This window comes from Rissa tridactyla, chromosome 3 (genome assembly GCF_028500815.1).
Source record: "Rissa tridactyla isolate bRisTri1 chromosome 3, bRisTri1.patW.cur.20221130, whole genome shotgun sequence".
NCBI lineage: Eukaryota > Metazoa > Chordata > Aves > Charadriiformes > Laridae > Rissa > Rissa tridactyla.
The window spans coordinates 3,372,268-3,392,325 of NC_071468.1; the positions used below are offsets into that span (position 1 = coordinate 3,372,268).

General features: G+C 41.8%; 1 protein-coding gene across 2 annotated transcripts in view; it reads right to left on the reverse strand.

The window, feature by feature from the left end:
• Positions 1 to 20,058, reverse strand: part of HAO1 (hydroxyacid oxidase 1) — a 365,752-nt gene that overhangs the window by 249,155 nt on the left and 96,539 nt on the right. For both annotated transcript variants that reach the window (XR_008465485.1, XR_008465484.1), the window contains one exon: positions 13,013 to 13,097. The gene's annotated coding sequence lies outside the window, so the exon portion shown is untranslated. The remainder of the gene's footprint in view (positions 1 to 13,012; positions 13,098 to 20,058) is intronic.

The window sequence follows — 20,058 nt, forward strand, 5'->3', positions numbered from 1 at the left end:
GGGTGCTGTCATTGTTCCAAGGATATTATATTTTAGACTAGCTGAATAACCTTTTGGGAGCCAGAATGCTGACTCACACATAAAACATTACAGTCTCTTATCCAGTAAGCCACATTCATGCAGAAATGCATTCCCTGTTTTGGACTGGGGTTTGCTCATCTGTAGAGAAAGGGACTTTATTCTCAACTGGGGGATAAGATCAGCTAAGAATCTCATAATATTTTTCTTCCCATTACAGTTGGCCGGGCCACTGAGTACCTCAGTTACGTATGACCCACAGCATTAGGTAAAGCTATCCCGAGTATCACCTCCTCCCCCCATTATGCAGCACTAATAGCATGTGAGAACTCAAAATGGAATTATTTTGCTTCTTCCCCTCCCATGTGGGTTACAGTCTCATCTGGTTTCAGCAGCAAGATTTGTTAGTAAAATGCTACTGCAGCAGAAGAGAGAAGGTAGGGAGGGGAATGAGAATCAGACAGTAGTTAAGGTCACCGTCTTCCCTCCTTGATCCGGGGGAGCCAGGAAGGACACACACCTTTTCTTTCCACCTGCTCACAGCCAGGTTCCTGTTCCAGCTTGCATCCCTCACCCAGCAGAGGTCTTCTGCAAATGTGCAAAGGTGGGTCACTACATCAACCATGTTTCTGGTACGTGCTCTTCTTGCACTAAGTCCCAAAAGCTATTAAAAAAATTCAGGTGCTTTCTCATAATCTCTTATTAACTAGTACATTTTTGCAGATTATTTACATAGGAACAGCCATTCAATCATTAGGCCACTGGTCTTTTGAAGATCTGCTCTGAACTCCAGCAAGTCACTTAGAATCTAATTATCAGTGGTGTTTAAATCATCATCATTAAGGGAACCAAAGATGTGTTCTGTAAAGATTGAAGTTCTGCCTCCAGATTTGTTTCATCATAAGCAAGCAGAGGATGTCAAGATCTCCACAAAAGCAGATCATGACAAAACTCCAAGTTGCATACTGAGCTGCAGAACATCAGAAAACACTTAAAGATGTTAAGGCTCAAATAATTATCTAGCAAAAGCTTCTACATCATTTGTGTCATCACACTTAAACAAGTCTAAGAAAAACTTCATAGGCCTCAAATATTTGAGATGCACTTGCCAGAGTGTTGGAGCCCTGATAAAACTCACAGGGAAAGGAAGAATAAGTTGCCCAGTCACCAAGACAAGGCAAACTCCATGAGGGGAAAAAAGTCGGAGTCATGTATACTCAGTGCTAAAAATGATCAGAGCAGTATAGACTCTCTTTCCTGTGCTGCCAGTGATCTTCCCATTTGTTACAAAACTAATGTGAATTCTTGGTCAGAACAACAAATGGGAAACTTTAGCATTAGCCCCGCATTCTGGTTCAGATACTTGTATTTCATAAGTACAGGGTAATTTCCACTAACGCAGCCTTCACTGCATTCCGTATCCTGAGGGACTCCTGCAGATGTTGCTCCTGTTGTGATAAAAGTGAAGATGGGATGGGAACTTTGCTGTTGGTTTTGGCAGTGCAGGACCAAGTCAATTGAACTACTGCAGGGTTTGAAGCTGTACGTGTCCTTAACTGCTTGGGTAGATGAAAGTCAACTGGGACCAGCACTGCCGTCTCTAATTATCCTGAGTAGTACCATTCAATAGGAATCATCCACCCTTAAGCAGCAGGGCCCACTTCTGGGATCAGGATCACTTCTGTCTCAACCTTTTAAGTGGCAAATAGGCTAAGTGCCCACCCCCTGCTCAGGGAAAGATTTCATCCTCCCATTGGGTTTGGAGTGGCTGGTAGCAAGATCGCCACTCTAAGACCTTTATGTGGCAGAGAGAACCAGTAAATCATTTCCCTTGCCTGTGGCAGGCTTGGCATCTCCCCATCAAATCCCCATGTGTGCAATCTTCTCCATCCTTTCAATTTTAACATGAGGGATAAGAGAAACAAAGACTAGGACACGTGTAAGAAAGGCTCCTCAAACCATAGGTATGTGGGTTTCATTCTGGTGAAATGACTTCTGAAATTCCATGGTTACTGTTGTGTAAATGCTAAGTGTCACCTCAAAAATGCTCTCAAGAAAAAAAGAAGGCAAAAAAAAAAAGCAGCAATTTGACCCCAGCTGTGGTTGCACAGGCACATTTCACTCCAAGGTCAGATTCAGCACTTGATGTACGCTGAAACAACTGCCTCTGGCTATCGCAGTTGTGAAAGCTGTGGGACAAACGCCCACCTTCCTTTTGCAAGAATAGGTGTTCATTTTGTTGCCCAGAGTTGAAGAAAAACTGTACCTGCTCAAATCCTTTCAGTGTCAGAACTTCAGGGGATTTGCTCAAAATGGAAATCATTATCTTCCCAGATTGCCAGCATCTGACAAAGCCTAAATCACTAGGGACACAGCTCTTTGGGGAATGGGGGAACATTTTGGTAAAAGAGCCCTTCTACTGTAAGAGATAGTGGAGTTGAACTTGTCCAGGCCGCTGAATAGTGCTCAGCTGCAGTTTTCTTGTAGTAATACCAGAGTTCCTACTCAAAGGCAAAACTTACTTGCTTTATGCAGTTCTAATCAGCTGGAATGCGATCGGTTCTCTCCCCGGTGTGAGCGTCTCTCCCCACATCTGCTTCTTCCCCTCACCCCCAGCAAAACAGAGAAAAAAGGAAAAGCAGTTTATTAAAGAAAACAAACCCAAAGCTGTGCAACTGCTGTTTTAGCCCCATTGGAGAAGCTTTTGTCTAGTTTTACAGGGCCTAACATGTGTTCGATCGAGTTCAATTTCTGAGGAGATCTAGATGGAAAACAATCAGGTGTTATCAACAGTATCACTGGAGCAACATCAAAGCCTTGCCTTAGTGCATGAGCCTTGATGCTCCCCAGCTGCTGCATACAGAGTCCAAGGAAAAACTCCAGGATCTGACAGAGGTTGCAAGACACCTTGTAAAGATGGAGAAAATTAGCCAAGCAGGTGCCTAGCTTGGAACGTTTCTAGAAACTCCTGCCTCAGCACTATAACATGTAAAAACAGAAAACGAGAAAATAAGGATGCGTTCTGTAACAAATACTTTTTTAAAAACCAAAATAGCCACAAAGAAGTATTTTGGAGATGGCTTGTCCCACAGCTGTTCATTTGGAAGTACTACACACAGACGCTTGTACTAACCACTGCTGGACACAGGATTATGCCCATGGCTGTATTTGCTTTAGAAGAAACACGGACCTTCTGTAATGACTCAGAAGAAACTTGTATGTATTGTAACTGCTTAGGAACGGGGACTTCGTGCAGAGGTCACATGCCCCGCTAATTAGATACAGCCACAATTAACACATGCCTGGCAGTTGTCAAGTTATAAGAGTCTGTTTGACAGGAGGGCTCTCCTGGTCACGCTCTCATCTCTGAATACTCCATGCTGCCTGGCAAATTCATGTCACAGTTTTCCCTTGAAATAGAGGCAGACGGGCAGGAGCAGTGAGGCATTAGACAGGCTCTAAAGCCACATAGCAGCAGGCATGGCTGCTCGTTGGCCAGATGCAGAAGGACATGCAGCTTTTATTTCACATGCCTCTTCCTGGGCAGTGGAAAAGGTTAAATGTGATTTGAGACTTTGCCAATAGCCCAGCAGATCCATCCCTAAGTATGGAGGGGGACTTCTAACCAACGCAAAAGGCCCATTTACTGATAGCACATCCTTTTGAGCTAAGCAACACATCTTACTCCACCATGTGTCTCCCATCTGAACAGCTTAGGCTACACAGCAGATATAATCAGTTCCAGCTGGGACATTTCCTGTTTCCCCACGAGCTGCATTAACCCCTTCTTTCTTTTTCTTATTCAGAGGAGCTTTGAGCATAGATACTTCTCCCAAGCATCACAGCACATCCCACAAACATCCTTACCTACTGTTCCCAGCATTTTGAACACTCACGTATCCCTCAGGACTCATGCAGCACACGTTTAACCCCAGCACTTCATAGTTACGCAACGCAGAGATGCCTGATCCGTGACTAAGTGGACTAGAAAAGGATCTTTTCTGGTCAGAAAAGAATCATTTCACTACTAGACGTTTCTTAGAGATGGCCTTCTTTTTCTGTATTTATATCCAAGTAGGTTAAACCAGGTGATATTGTCTGAATTAGATGTCCCTTTTCCTCAAAGATAAATCCCTGACAACAGAATTAGTTACAAGAGATGCCATTCTTAATCAGAAACTCCATCCTTCACTGATATTTGCTTGACCTTTCTAGGGCCCAGAACTTCAACAACATTTGCAAGACAGGCCACCAGTGAAGTAGGTATACATTTCCTGTGATAACTAGCCATCTACTCCCAAGACACATGCTACAGCAAGACAGCTGGGATCGCCACAAAGCTGGTCTAGCCAAATCTCACAGTGAATTCACAGGACAGGTATCCAAAGAGAGCAGTGCATCACCTTTCCCACAGTCAATACACCTTATGAGCCCACCTGGCCTCAGGACTAATAGTAACACGCTGTGCCACTCGCTTGGACCTCTCTATGACCACTAATGCTTTCCTATTCTCGCTTTTGACTCTTCCCAACATGTATTTGCCAGATTTTCCCCAAGCCGACAGGATATACAGAAGTGGTAATCAACTCCAGCTGAGGTGCCTCCTGCTTCCTAAAGCCTGCCTGGGCTACGCTGGTATTTGTCACAGGGTTTATACGCGTACCAATGTGGCACAAACCCCATGACACATGCCGACATCTCCAGCAGCTCAGCAGCCATGGTGGCTATCTGACAGCCTACAAAGTACCACATTTTAAAATAAACACAAGTTTGCTTACACTGTATCTTGATCTTTCACCAAGGTTGTGGGCTCTGCCCAGGAGACAGACAGAGAGACTCAGCTGGGCAGAAAGATGGGCTTGTGGTTAGGGCACTGGTCTGGGAGTTGACACAGCTGGGACTGGACCCTGCTCCACTGCCATCTTTCTTCATGACCTTCAACAAGTTGCTGACTCCTCTGGGCATCAGTTTTCTCATCTTCAAAATGGGATGCAGATCTCTCAGTACACCTTTTCTGTAGGGACTGGCCAAGAATTTAAGCCAAAACTGGACTTTTAAATTGCATTTCAACGACAGTTCCCCACATTTAAGCTGGCATCAACTTGAGCAGTTTCTCTGGCTTACACAACATAACTTAGCTAGACGGTGTTGCAGCTAGAGGGGAATCTGCCTTGGAGAACAGGACTAGAAATCCAAGTTATATTAATAAATTATGTGGTAAAAACAGTGTCAGAGGAAACTCAGTAAGTGCAATATTTTTACACTGAAGTGGGGATGCTCACCTATGGGTGGAAGAAGAGGTGCAGACGGTGCAGAACTGCTGGTTAACTACCAAAGGGAACCAGACTTTTGAATAAATAAAGCTGTAGCCATCATCCTGGAACACACAGCCAGGAGTAAAAACTGCAAGGTATATGAAGTGCCCACTTCATTCAGCTTTTGCAAGACCTCAGCTGAATAATTATGCCCTGATTTGGACCATTTACAGAAATTCCAGAGAAGAGTCATGGGAATGGTCTGAAGTTCAGAAATCATGAGCTGCCAAAAAAGACTGAGGAACTGGGGTAGCTTAAAAAGAAGAGAAATGGGCTGATGAAAAAAAGGGGAAAGAATTAATCCATGGTGGTCAGAACAAATAGAAATATTATTAAGTTACATATATTCAGGAAAACGTTGGAAGTAAAGGAATAGTGAAGCATAGGAATGTTTTTCTTGGACAGGATATCCACCATTAGGAGAAGTAAGGACAGTTTAGAAGAAAATCTGTAAGGAGTGACATAGTTTGATTTGATCCTGCTCACAGTCGGAGGATGCCCTAGAACTGCATTCCTCTCAGCTGCATTTTTCATTTCTGTAGAGATTGGTTACCTACAGAGCCCACATCATGGAAACAGCCATAAAGTGAGTGTACCTGAAGACTCTCAGCATTTGGGTTTTCCTCAGGTCTGGTTCCAGACGCTCAGGTTTTGGGGAACAGTCTCACCACAAGCATGTTGAAGATAGACATTTTATTGTTACATTACACCTTCCAGCCAGTTATTTCTAAATGTTTGAGAGAACAGAGTTTATCTTTCAAGCACCCTGGGTAAGCAAGACATGTGTGTAGCATAAGATGACTCGAGATGTCCAAGATATCCCACAGGTACATGCAGAACCTTTATTTTTTCAAGTAATTTTAAATGTTTTGCCTTAGTGACCTTGTGGTAATAAACACTGCAAAAATAATTTGAGTTTCTTTCAGAACTGGCTGATGAATCTGTAGGATGATTTTATAACACCTTTAGCAGAGGTCTTTCAGGAAAATCTAAGTCCTATAATACAGAGGCTGGACATTTTCTTCGTGTTGCTGTTAGTGAAAGACTCCAACTTAAAAAACAAAAGGCTCCAAATAGTTGGATTCAAAGTGCCAAGTCTGAACAAAGAGCCTGACATTTTTACAAGGGTAGTCACTTACTTGATGATACAAAAACTCTTGCTAAATTTTAATACCTAATAAGTCACCCAGGTGTTAATTTTGAAAGATAAATAGATAAATTACCACACCCCACTTACTAAATTAGTGATGGAGAGATGCATCTCCATACTTTTGGCATGGGAGTTTTTTGAAGCACGAAACCCTACGACTGCTCACATTCAGCAAGTGACCCAAAACGGACAAGTGTCCTTAACTGTGCATTGCTAAACTGCAAGTCTACAGCCATGGAATATAACCTTTCAAGGTAGCTATGTTATGGAGGCAGGTAAGAGGAAGCTGCCTCTGCAAATACTTGATGCGGGTATATTTATGAAGAGACAAATCACCGATGCCACATCCCTGTGCCTGTGCTAAGTAACTGCAATCGTTCTACAGCCGGTAGTAAAGTAGAGTTGGCAGGCTGCAAATCTGGATATTGCTCACGTGGAACTTATATACTGCCTAGTGATGACCTGGTTACTTCTCTATTCCCTCTTATGTTTAGACATGCTTCGCACATTTTAGGAACCTATTGGGGAAATCGCTAGATTGTGCCAGAACAACAAGCCATCTTTGAAAAAGTCCTGAGATGACAACGGTCTGCGTGAGGTTCTTTGAGCAAAAGAATAAACCCTGTGATGAAAAAGCGTGAAATATAGAATGTGTGGAACATTTCCTCCTCAACCAAAAATCTTGCACACAGATACTGAGAATGGAACTGCTATGTCAGTGTTAACACACATGTTCTCATTGCCAAGTACAATCACTGTTCTTTCATCATAGCACTCCGAGCTTCCTCCTCTCCTCTAGACGTGTCCCTAGTTTTTAAGGCTCCCCAAACAGGAGGAGGGGAAACCATCCTTTCCCACCCCCTGCAAGGCCTATCAGCACTGGCAAAAGCATTTTCTGTGTTACTTCTGTCGAAGCCACACCGCAGCAGACTCACCTTCTTGCTTAAGCTCTGCCTCACCATATTAACAGCCAGCTGAGAAAGAAATCACTTACAGCTTGACTTGCACCCAGTTTTCACATCAGTTTAATGGCTCTGGGGAAGAGAGCTGTGTTTCTACTGAAACAGGAGAAACAAGAAGGCATTTTTACTACATTATTTACACCACCATGAAGATGCCACAGGGAATTCGGAACTGAAACACTGATAAAGTTACAGCTAAGCACCGATGCATCCGTACAACTGCTGCTACATTAAGTGAGAGCAGACATTTTTGTAGAGTACCAGCAAGAGGATTTCTAGATGTAGAAGAGAAATAGCCCTTTTAGATCCTAGTAGAGGATAATATACATGTCTGGGAAGCAAGCAGAAAAGCAGAAATACAGTGGAAGAACCACAATTTCCAGACTACACTAAGAAATAAGAAGCAATCGCCCCCTTCTCAGGGCATCATAAATAACCACCCCTCTGTCCCACTGTTTTCCTTCCCCGTGGAAAAAAAAAACCAACAACATTTTAAAGTTGTACTGTGCAAACAAACCTTACAATTGGAGATGGGCCTGGGATGCAGAGACTTGGATCAGGACTTCTCCTCTCAATATTAACGTTTAGACAAGTTTGAACATTTGGGGATCATCCTTATTCATGTGTTTTATTCATTGCCCCTATCTCCAGTTCCCTGGAAGGTGAAGAGCATGGCAGTTATTTCTGGTTCTATCCCACAAAACTACATGACTTAATTCTCAGAAAAAGAGGAAACTTTCTGGAAAGACCAGTGCAGAGCTGCGCCTCCTCAGCTGTAGCTGTAAAATGCCTCTAGCCATTTATGTGAGTTATATACAAATATTTTCTGGGCTTTCAATCAAAAACAAATATTTACTATTCTAATTGGAGCAGTACTTGGCAAACGTGCTAGTCTGCAAATACAGAGCATCTTCCTGAGGAAATACATACTCATCCACCAGAAGTAATGAATGCAAAAGAAAAACCACCCTTTCCACTATTAAAAAGACATTTCTTTCAGCTTTCCTAAAGTTTTGCCAATGACATAAAGTCCTCAGTGTTGGCTTATCCCATCACAGTCCATTTACTGACCTGCTATAGGTTGTTGAGATCTTGTGACCCTTTTCTGAGGTTTCCAATCCACATTTGCTCTTACACCCCACCACTCCAACTGATCAATCCTTCATCTATAAAACACAGGGTGTCTTGCTGCCCACTGAGGGAAATTCACTTGATTTCTATGCCCAAGGATACCATAAGACATCTGAAAGGCAGTCGGTCTCTGAAAACCTACTAAGGATCACCACTAGAAGTACTGCACTATCATCCTTTTACATTAGGGATGGGAATAGCTTTATTCAAGTGGATTGTGACTAAGTCACCCCATATACACACTCAGACAGTATAACCTGTGTTGGAAGGCAGCAAAAAGACTACCAATTTTGATTAGATGTCTCAGGTTTTAATCTTTTCTTCTCACAGTCCTTGCTCTCCCTACGCTTTTCCAGAGAGAAGGATGGTCAAATCTAAAAGGTTTTGTCTTTTTCTAGCCTAGGAAAGAATAAAAATCACATCCTTCCATAGAGGATGTTCCACTCAGATCACTCTTTTAGAACTATATTTACATGACACCTAACAGAAGTGATCCCAGACGATGACACAGTCTCACAGGCATTTCTGTAATACATTTTCAAACACATGAAGCCATATTTTAGGGAGTAGTTTGCTAGAAAAGTACCCCACACACACTCCAAGCTTTTTTTTTTTGGGTCCTCTATAAATCACAAAGCCAAAAGTTACGTAATATAGGAAGAAAAGGTACTGGAAAAACAGAATTTGAGATCCAATGGCATAACTGTGAAATGGGGCAAGATTTTGTGGAGAAGCACTTTGCAAAATAGAAATCTGAAGTTTTCTTCTGCAGAGGAAAAAACCTACAACCTGTTTTGCTGATACAAGATTCAAATTTTGCCAAAATCCTTCAATATGTAAAAACAGTTAAAGCGCCTTGCTTAATTATTAGTGCTGAGTGTGTGCTTAGACTAAATAGCCTGTCCTCTTCAGATAGGAATTTCAGATGAGCTGTCATTAATAATATGCTATGCATTAAAGCAAACATTAACGTGCTTTCTCAAGTTATTGCAGAAGAGAGAACCTTTAACGTATACATAATAAGGGATCATTTTTATAATTTCATTTCCATCCCTGAATGTCAACCAACTAAAACAGAATAAGATCCATTTAGTGCATGCTGAAATGCACCTTTGACCGCATGTCATAAACGAATGGAAAGCTTTGCTTACCCACTCTCTTCTCTATGACCGAAGGTGGAGAGCACACAGTAGTAGCTTCCAAGACACCAATATATTATTAGAGAGGAAAAACCCACACATTCTAATAACTAGCACACTCCAAAATTTCACTCAAAACAAGCAAGTGCTGTGAACCTTGATCAACCACAGCAGATTTGGAGAGCCGGATAAAGTACTGTAAGAGTCAGACGGAACTAAAAAAGTTAAGCAGATATTTGTTCTAGGTAATATTTCAATACGGCGGAAAAACTTTAGAGCTTCTTCATTTATAACATCTAACAACAAGTTTTGTTTATCGACAACTAAACTATTGATTTCTACTCTGGCGTACTTCATAAAATTATCTTTAAATATTCAATAAATAACAAGAATGTTTTAATTTAAATTATCCATTCTACATAAGTAATAGTGCACAAAAAGGAAGGTTATGAAGATTTAACTGCCTATACATCTTCAGAATCATAGGTGAAAATAGGTGAAAAAGTAAATAGAGAGTGTTCAGTAACATCAGTTACATTTTCAGAGGGCTCCCCGATACTCTTAGCCCTAATATTTTGGGACGCAATGAGATTTTCACGCTTTGAAAGCCTCCATTAAGTCCTTTAGAAGGGGAACCCAGGCACCCCAAGTATGTCTGAGACAGCCCTGAATTAAGGCATGCATCAACCCAGTCAATATATTTTGCAGTTAGTATGCACACAACACACTATCCATCACCAGTAACGGAATTCTGCATCAGAGGTTTGAGGTTAGACAACCACAGATTTCTTCCTTCCTTCATCTCACAATAGAAATCTAAAGAAGTCTTAACATACAGAAGGGGAGGGAGCTGCTCACTTTGAATCATTTCTTACCACAAACCTGATGACTTGGATTCCAGTTTGGGACAAGCATGTCATGGGACCTGTTGAAAAAAAGGTCCATTTCAAATAATAGACACAGTGTCACACCCATCTGGATGGTCCTTTTGGTTTTGTCTTCATTTTGGGTTTGGTTTGGCTTTCTTGGAGCTTGTTATTTCACTTTTTCAAAAAAGCTGCCAAATGTGGACAGTGGGTGTGTCTTGTTGACATCTTGTGGTCCGCATAATATGACCATTTTGCTGATTGTTGGGGTGATATGATTAAGACCTTAAAAATCAAGGGAGATTTTAGCTAGCAACATGCGTTGAACAGCAGCAATTTAACCTCATTTCAAGAGTCAAGTATGACCACCTCCATCACTCTTCATCAATTCAACCTCCCTTAATCCCCAGCTGTATCATTTGTCTGGGTCCTCCTTTACCAACCATTATTAGGCATAGCTCCAACCAGCCATTGCTTTACAGACAAATAACAGCAACCACAATGAGTTAAATCAAAGGTCTTTCTAGTCCAGTACACTGTTTCCAGCCATGTCCAGGAAACAGCTGTTTAGGAACAGAAACAAAGCAAGTGAATTATACTTCTTGTGGTATAGTCTCCCAGCAATCAGCAGTTTAAGGAAATATTTCCTGATTTCCAGAAGTAGACTGTTCCCGCAAGATTATGTACATCCAAGGCTTGGTGTTCCCTCCTAGCCAACTGGCAGAGGTGGGATCTTCAATCTGTCAACCCTCAAACACTGCAGAATAAGCCAAATTCTCTGCCAACAGAAGTCAGTGACATTTCACCAGCTTGAAAGGTGTTAACATTAAATAAGTACTTTGGACTTCTGTCTTAAAGTGAAAGGATCTCTGGGCCCAGTTCTCACGTACTAAGGAAAAGATTAGAAGCAATCATGAATTTTATTTGGCCATGCCTGAGGAGCCTTAACCCAAGTTAGAAACAGGTCCCATTTCGAATTTAAAAGCTAATAGATAACTAAGAAAACCAAGTTTCAGATGAGAATATATAAAATAAATTAAAGCATTGCAACTAACTATCCACATCGCTAAAGTGATTTACAGCAGCCATGAATTCAGCCAAGCACTGATACGAAGAGTAGCACACGTGGCAAGATGACATTATGTGGTATAACATTTATTAACCTTTTCAAGGATTACTTCAGTGCAAATTACTCAATGAATCAGAAAATCCCTGCCAAAATAGCATAACATATATCACACACCACACAGAGAAAGGTACCAAAGTACGGGATACCCTTATTAAAATCAGAGAATAATTTAAGTAGGAAGGGATGGACCTCTGGAAGTCATCTGCTCCAGCCTCCAGTTCCCAGCAGGTGTAATTAGACCAGGTTGTTCAAGGACTTTAGTTAAATCTTGAACATTTCCAAGGACAGAAATTCCACAAAATTTAAGGCATGAGGTTAGAAAAAATCATTCCATTTAAGTTGTACGTGTCAAACAACGTTATTCCTCCATTACAGAGCATGCACATTACATTTACTACTCCCCAACATGTCTGTTTCTTATTGCTGTTCTGCTGAGACTCAGAAAAAATATTTGATGAAGAAATTCTTTGCAGAGGCCTCCCTCAGCTTCTGGAGCTGATAGGAAGTGGGGAAAGGACAGGTTCCTACCACACCATTCATCACTTGAGCCAAAATATTGATTAGAAAAAGCATAAAACAAGACAGTATGCGTATATACATTTTCAGTGAAGGATTCAGAACTTCCTAATGGATCACAGGTCTTGAAATACAGCACCATCACTCTTGTTAACAAAAGAAAAACAAAGTTTTACATCCCAGGACAAAGGATTTCAAGCCATACAACAGTATGTATCAATGTCTGTCTTAATTCTTCAAAGTGCAAAAGAAATGCAGGCCAGATACTAGCCACTTGCAATCTCAGCTAGATCAATAAAAGTCTGCAGATTATGGTGAACCTGCTTAAAAAGCATGTCTAAGGCACATCACCCTTTTCCTGAACCTGCAATAGCCCAGGATTTACAACATCCTCTTAGTACTTAGGTCAAAGCATCACTGCTTGTTCTGGTAAAAGCTTGAACTTCACAGAAATCACCCCAACAACGTGCCATCAGTTTAACAAAAGGATCAAATACCAGACTGCATCACAAGAGTCAGCTTTTTTTTTTTTTATCTCCTCAGCTGCAGAGGATGCACATTGGTGAGCTACAGAGGGCACACACAGCTGTGCAAAGCAAGTTGGCAGGCTCACCACAGCTCTGCAGTAAGTTGGCGTGTACCTTCTTGGATGCACATACACAAAATAATACCATCCAGTGTCCGTCATCTCTGCCAAGGGTATTATTCACTGTGATATCCCCAACAAGCCTCTCAAAGACATTTGCACTTTTAAGACACAGCAAAGGTCCCACAGGACACACTTACCGTTCTGAAGCACCCACTAACACCGCATGGCTTCCACAAGCTGCCTGTGACTGAAGCAGATCTCATCTCCCAGCCATTTGTAGACCTGCAGACAAGTAACACCAAGTGAGTCAATCAAGTGCCCAGACCTTCAAAGGAGTATTTTCATGAGGAAAAAGCAACCTTGGATCTGTCACCCAGCCCAACTCAGCAAGGTTCATTTTTACTCTTTGCTGCTACCTTTGAGCTGCAGCAGGCAGCAGCAAGCTTAGCAGGCCTCATTCCTCTGCCACCAGACTCACTGGAAGACAAAGGCTGCAACCACATTGCCAAGTCTTTCACTCTTATTCCTTGCTCTCAGCAGTACCCTCAGTAGACTCGCCTTTTCCAAGAGGAAAAAGTTCTCAGGCTTCAGGAAACCTTGCACAGAGACGCTAAACTCCATTCCTTGCTGCTTCTCTACATTATTTCCTCTTCTTCAGGAGGCACCTTCACAGGAACAGTATTTCACCCTAGAAAAAGCTCTATCCCAAGCTCAGAACTGCTACAGCTCACTCTTATAGAGTAAGATATTCCCAATCTGGCCTTTCCTCAGTTTACAGTTCTCCACAAAAACAGCACAAACATGCTGCTTACAAACCAACCTTCCCCCCACAGGCTCAGCCCCTTCCTTGCTAAAAAACCTAGTGCAGGTGTAGCCAATCAAGCAGCCCTGGCCACAGCTTAAAAGGTGTAAACAACTGTCCTAATGGCGACTACAGGGAATTTACTTTCAGATTCCACTGATAGAATGCAATTTAAAAAAAAAAAAAATATCTATTTGGGTATGTTTTAGGCAGTTGTCTGATATACAAGAATCACATTTATTTTTAGGATGCTCTTTATTTGACACTGAAGGACTTCCCTTTATTTAACAGCTGCAAAGAATCAAGATCAAACATGATGAACAGTTCAGGGAAAAGCAGGTAGTGATAAACAAAGCGTTTCTAATTGCATGGGTCTGGCCTGAAGTAGCCCGTTTTAGCACCTAATTAAAGGAGTATCTTCCTTTCCTCGCAATGTGAATTGTTAATATAGCATATACAGACAAGATAGAGCAATAACATATTCTCTATTTATTGTATGAAGGTGTTTGGTAGTTTTCATCAGCGGTGGCTCATCTGTGTGCCGCAGGTCTGCACAGGGCTGCCGGTGCAGCTCCCCCAGCCTGCTTCTCTTCTGTAGTGCTATATCCTTGAGGGGCCCCAAGATTATCGACAGTGAGGAATTATTCAAGCTGTTCTGATGCTTTCTATGACGTTCACTCACACGCCCCTGCATGAAGATGAAAGCTGCCCAGCCATAGGTACAAGTGCGTGCTTTCATCCATGATCAAGCAAGTAGCCGGTGACAAGATGCTCTGCTCATGTGCAGGGGACATCTTCATTCAGATCCCACAAATGAGGAATGTAGCTGCACTATGGAGAGGAGGTTTCATCATTCACAGGGTCCTGGCACAGTCAAGAGGAGCTGCAAGGTCACAGCAGGCTGCCCTAAAGTCTCTTCCCAGTCAGAGATCATCAAGTAGCCAGATGCAGTCAAATTCCAAGCCCGCACTTCTATCCCACTCGACAACAGCAGCACTTGCAGTAAAGGGAATGCTTGTAACTTTAAAGGATTATTTTCTGCTGGAAGGTAAAACAGGAAGGCAGAACCATAATGTATGTCTAATTATGACACTCAAAACCAAGCCTAATTGGAGTTGATGGAAGTCTTTTCCTTGCCTTCATTTGGCAATAAATCAGGCTCATCCTTAGAAGAGTTCCTTGTTTTCCCTTCAGATCCCATATCAGCCTTACAGCATTAGAGTCATGTGTTGGGAAATCTGTGATAATATCTTTACCCAAACATCGTCAATTCATGCTGCCATTAAAGAAATGGAGAGAGATGAAAGGTAACAGAAGCAATTAAACTTCTTTTATCATCTCTCTGGGTGAGAAGAGACTTTCTCCTCTTCAGTTTGCTGCTTTTCCCCAAGCAGTAGCTCAAACGAGCTGATCAGTGACTAAAGCAGGACCACATCAGTGATTATCTGCATCACTCTTGAAACCTAGTCCTTTAAGGGGTCATAGCAACACAAACGCTACCCGTGAATACCATCTTCCCAAACCCAAGAAAGGAAAACATTTAAGGTTTTCAGTTTGCACAAACAACCTTCCGTTGTCCTGGCAACTTAGTTCCATCTGGAACATCCTATCTTCATATTTCAGAAAACATGGAATGAGGAGGACAGGAAATATCCAGCCATTAAGAGTCCATGAACGAATTTTTTAAAGTTCCTCGCTTCAGAATGGAAATAGTTTTCATTTCCACTCCTTTTTGCCCCCTCTACCACCATATGCTAGGCTGTTTTCCCTTTCATTGCACTTTGTATTGGACCTCGTGGTGAAAGTCAGGAAACGTCACCCAACTAACTGTGAGCACCTTCATTGGTGAGGGGAAACACCTCACTCAGTGGGTCAAGGAACTCTATGCTGATTTACAGTATTAAGACCCATTACGTCCAGAAAAAGCAGCCTACGTTCATTGTTAATGCAGTGGTGGAGGGACATGTCAGAAATGCTACTAATGGTAGTAAAAGTGGTTATAAATACGTCATTTTTGAGAAAGGAGGCAAACTGTAGTTTTCAGAACTATGTGGTCTGCATTATCAGCAAACTTTGGTCTCTCTGTTGAAACCTTTCACTTTTCTTCAGTCTTGAAGAAGGTGAGCGTACACATACGTGCACTCTGAGTACATGGAGACATGTTGCAATGCCTTCAGCAGTACTGACCATGCACAAATATGCTGGCTATAGTACATTTTCAGTGCTTTTTCTGTTTAATTTTTAATCTGGACTCTTTCTAGCCAGACACCTCATTAAAGCTGATAGATTTACAATCCCCAGCTTACAGTTTCTGGACTGTGGGTGGCCTTGGAGAACTTGTGAAATTTTGCATGCCACCATTTTCCAATTGTAGAAGAGGAAGAAGAAGAATCCCTCTTACCTCCCATACACTGTCTTGCTGCTCAGAATAAAGCATTAATATTTCAGAGAGGACCTGCCTATTACAACATGACACTCCACTGATTGTAACAATGGAACCCAACCACAGCTGGGGCTTCTAATAAAAATAAATTAGTGCTGCTGTTGTAAAAACAAATAAATAACATTAATAACTCCAGGAGAATTCTGTCAACACAGATGATGGGCAGGGATCTCACAGTATTTTATTTGCTAGGTTTCTAGAACTTTGCTTTTGACTTTTTTACCTTCTAGAAACAGCCATGTTACAGAAACCTCCCCAAAGAACAGTCTCTGTCTCTCCAGGCAAACAGCTGAGAACGCTCCGGAGAGCTGCTAGTGAGATTATATGCACTGTCTGTCAGTAGTGAAGGAGTCAATTCAAACCCACGGTTCAAACAAATGCACTTTAAGAGCTTCTAATGTTTATATTGGCTTTGTGTCTGCAATGCTATTTTGAGAATGGTCTGCCTAAGGCATTTTTCTCATTTCCAAACTGAAAGGTACTTTAACGGGGCCATGCCTGCAATGGTTTAGTTCCTGCGTTGGGCTCCTTGCCGAGGCTTCCACCTGCCTGTTTAATGGCAGAGCTTTTCCACTGCTCTGCATGGAGCGATATCTGGACTTTAAAGACTTCAGCAATGGCGCTCTGCATGGTATTGTGCGGCGCACCCACCTTCTGTCCTGAGGCTGAGAACAATCAGAGCTAGACAGAGCAGGGAAAGAGTAAGAAAAAGTAATATTTAGACAGAAAACTTTCCAAGCATTCAGGAGAGAATGGCTTGCAGATGTATACGTTTAAATGACATTCACAGTCCCATTGTTTCCTTTAACTTGGTGCTCATCTTACTCTGGGCTTCTTCTGATGAAAAAAACAACACTGCTGAGATCTGCGTTCTTCTTGGTGAGAAATAACACCCTTCCCCTTCCCTCTCAGATGTAGTGAATGCTAAAGAAAAAAGTAGCATTTTGGAACTGTGTGTGTAGGGGGAAGGTCTCCCTTAGATACACAAGCTTAGTCTCTTGGGTTTTTTTCATGTAGAAGAGATAGCAAAAGACTTCATGTATCCAGTGCAGCAGTCCAGAGCAGAGCGGGCACAGCATTTTCATATCACCCACTCCAAGGCTCCAGGTGGAAGGAGAAGAAGGAAGGAAGTCTGAGCATCATGTAATTTTCAGGTCCATTTTTCCTTTGGCAAAGACACATAATTGAACCAAACTTTGAGATATTTATTTTATAAATGGGGAGTCCAACAGGCAGACTTCTACAGTCTTTCCTTGGTCAGTAATCTTGGGATACTTTGGTGTAGATGTGCCTGAATCTACTCAGGTACATCCACATCTCTGAATGTAATGTCCTCTTAAACCAGCCTAGTTACGCTGCTGCAGCGCTCAACCTCTGCACTGAATATGAGCACAAAAGGCTCAGGCAGTTTGACGTACGCTTGTGATCTTTGGGGATACAGACTGTAAGTATGATCCTCACTTCATGTAAATGATTCTCTCACTAGCAAAATCAATGAAAGTATGTCCATTTATGCCAAGGGATCATTTTCCTTAGACTGTGCCTTCTTAATAATTAGTGTGGTGCTATTAAACAGATTGTCACACCTAATGCCCAAGGCTAAGCAATGAAAAATGGCATCTTACACTTCTGGTGGTCAGCAGAGAAGAAAGGAGCAATGCAACTTCCTTTTGAATTGTCGCCTGTTTCATTTTGAGTAGTTCTCTGGATACTGGGGCATTGCAGTGAATAGATGTCACGTCATCTTGACAGTGGACCAAGCTTTAGGAATCAGCAATAAAGGCAGCAATAGCTCGCTACTGACAGCTAATGCTGGAGTTAAATGTGTTTTCTTCTACGTGTGCAGCAGGGAGGGTAAGGGGAAACATATACACCAGACACTTTCAATTTCCTGTGTATTAGTGCTTTCATTCTACATAAATAACTCATATGTGAGTGGTGACAATTAGCACAACTAAAAAGCAACAGTTGAGCAAAGGTCATTGGGAAATAATAATGCTACCTTTTCTATAAATAATTAGGATATCAAACAGCCACTCAAAGTCCAGTCCATCACTCAACCAAATCAAGGACTACAGAGACTTCTGCGGGCTTTGCCAACACACTTGCCATTTCTTATATCTCCACTGAAAATTTCTATTTAATTTGCCCAGCGGCCTCTTCCCAGATGGCCAGGATATTTTGGCATCCAACTCTTCAACATCTCTATTTTTGATTTTCTGTCTTGGAAATTGGTTTTGTGGTTCAACCACATTTTTTTTTAACTTCCTATGATTGACATATGATCTGAGCTTGGCTAGAGCAAAGGGACATGCTGCATGACACATCATCAAGAGAAAACCTGCCCAGACACAGAGTTTGGAGAGTCTTCGTTTGACTGGCCAAGAAGGAGATCCGAATCAAAACATTTGACGTGTAGAGAAGCAGCCCTTTGAGATTAATATGAAGGCAGGAAGAGAAATTAGATGTCTAATCTAATGGGAGCAGTCCTACATATGGTGTACTTTGTAGCTCCTTGGGACTTTGCTGAACTGACAATCTGCCCACCAACCACAACTGAAAGAGCTTGTCACTCCAAGGGTCACTTTGGCGCTCCCCTGCCCACAGAACGTGACAAGTCCTGCTCAGGCTCCAGCTGAAGAACAAGAAATGAGAGGCTGAGCTACCTCTTCCCATGCTGACACATAGGATTTGTTTATCCTGAGATGGAGAATGAGTGAGTCTGCTGGTATTTCTAATAACTCAACTCCTGATGCAGTCTGCTTCTCTTGGTGCCACCTTCAAATAATTGCACATTTGTGTCATAGAAATTCAGAAGTACTGATTAAGTTACCCATGTAACTTTGTCACAAGCAAACCAAAATATGACCTGTAAAGCCAGGCCTTTCACAGCTTAGTCTCATCTGGCTTTTTATCACACTCATTCAAAATCAGTGTCACACCACGTGGACTTGACTTGCACAGTGTCAGGGAGGGAAGGATGTGCCCTCTGAACCCAGCAGACTTAACTAGGACTCTTCAGAATTACTTTTATTATACGGTTTTGTTCGCATGCATGTTTGCACTTGCAAAACAGCAAGTACCTGATACAGTCAGAGAAAGCAATAATTTACTAGGAATCAAGTAGGTTAAATCATTCTTGTGAAGAATTTACATAGGTATGTAAGTAACAAGCATCTGGAGCTAAAGATCAAACAGGATTCAGTGCAGATCAATATTTCTGAACATGTGTGAACTGCTAAAAGTACAACACACAACAACACAACTGTGTAACCCCACAGAAAACCAGCTACACTTGAATTTATTTTACAAATACCAAATGTTGGTTTCCACCAAAGCCTTCTTCCTATTCTTTTTTTAAAAAACTAAACTGTCATTCACTACAGGACTGCATGGAAATGATCAAACTGCAGTCACTAGAAAGACTTCTGCACATATTGGATTGGATTGTACTGCAGTAGCTTGAAGCACATGTTTATATATACTTCCATGAGTTTATTTTCTTAGGGTGAATGAAAATAGTAACCTCTTGGAGCAGGGGACGGAGAAAATCAGCCTTCCACAGAAACCACAACTGAGAAGAATTTGATAACGGTGCAGAATAAGGAGTACTATGATATTTAAGTTTCACTAAAGACTTAGTGATTTGCCTGAACCTTTTGTACTTAAAACTGGTTACCCACCTCCGCTTGAGCGTTCTGAAATACTGATTTCAACAGAGGTACTTTGATGTTTTATCAGTGTATTGGGAAACTGGGACTGAGCTATTTTAGGCAGAGGTCAAAGCAATTCCATTTCCAATGCCTCAAGACATAACAGAGCAGCCAATTATTTCCCTATCCCCCTTCAAGCACACATGAAATTAGCAGTATCACCCAATCACATTTCAAAGCTCTAACCACTTTCTAAATAGGTTAAATACTGAGCCAAGACTAAAAACATACCAGAATAAAGGAAGCTTAAGAGGAGGCACATTATCTCCATCAGCTTTCCCAGTA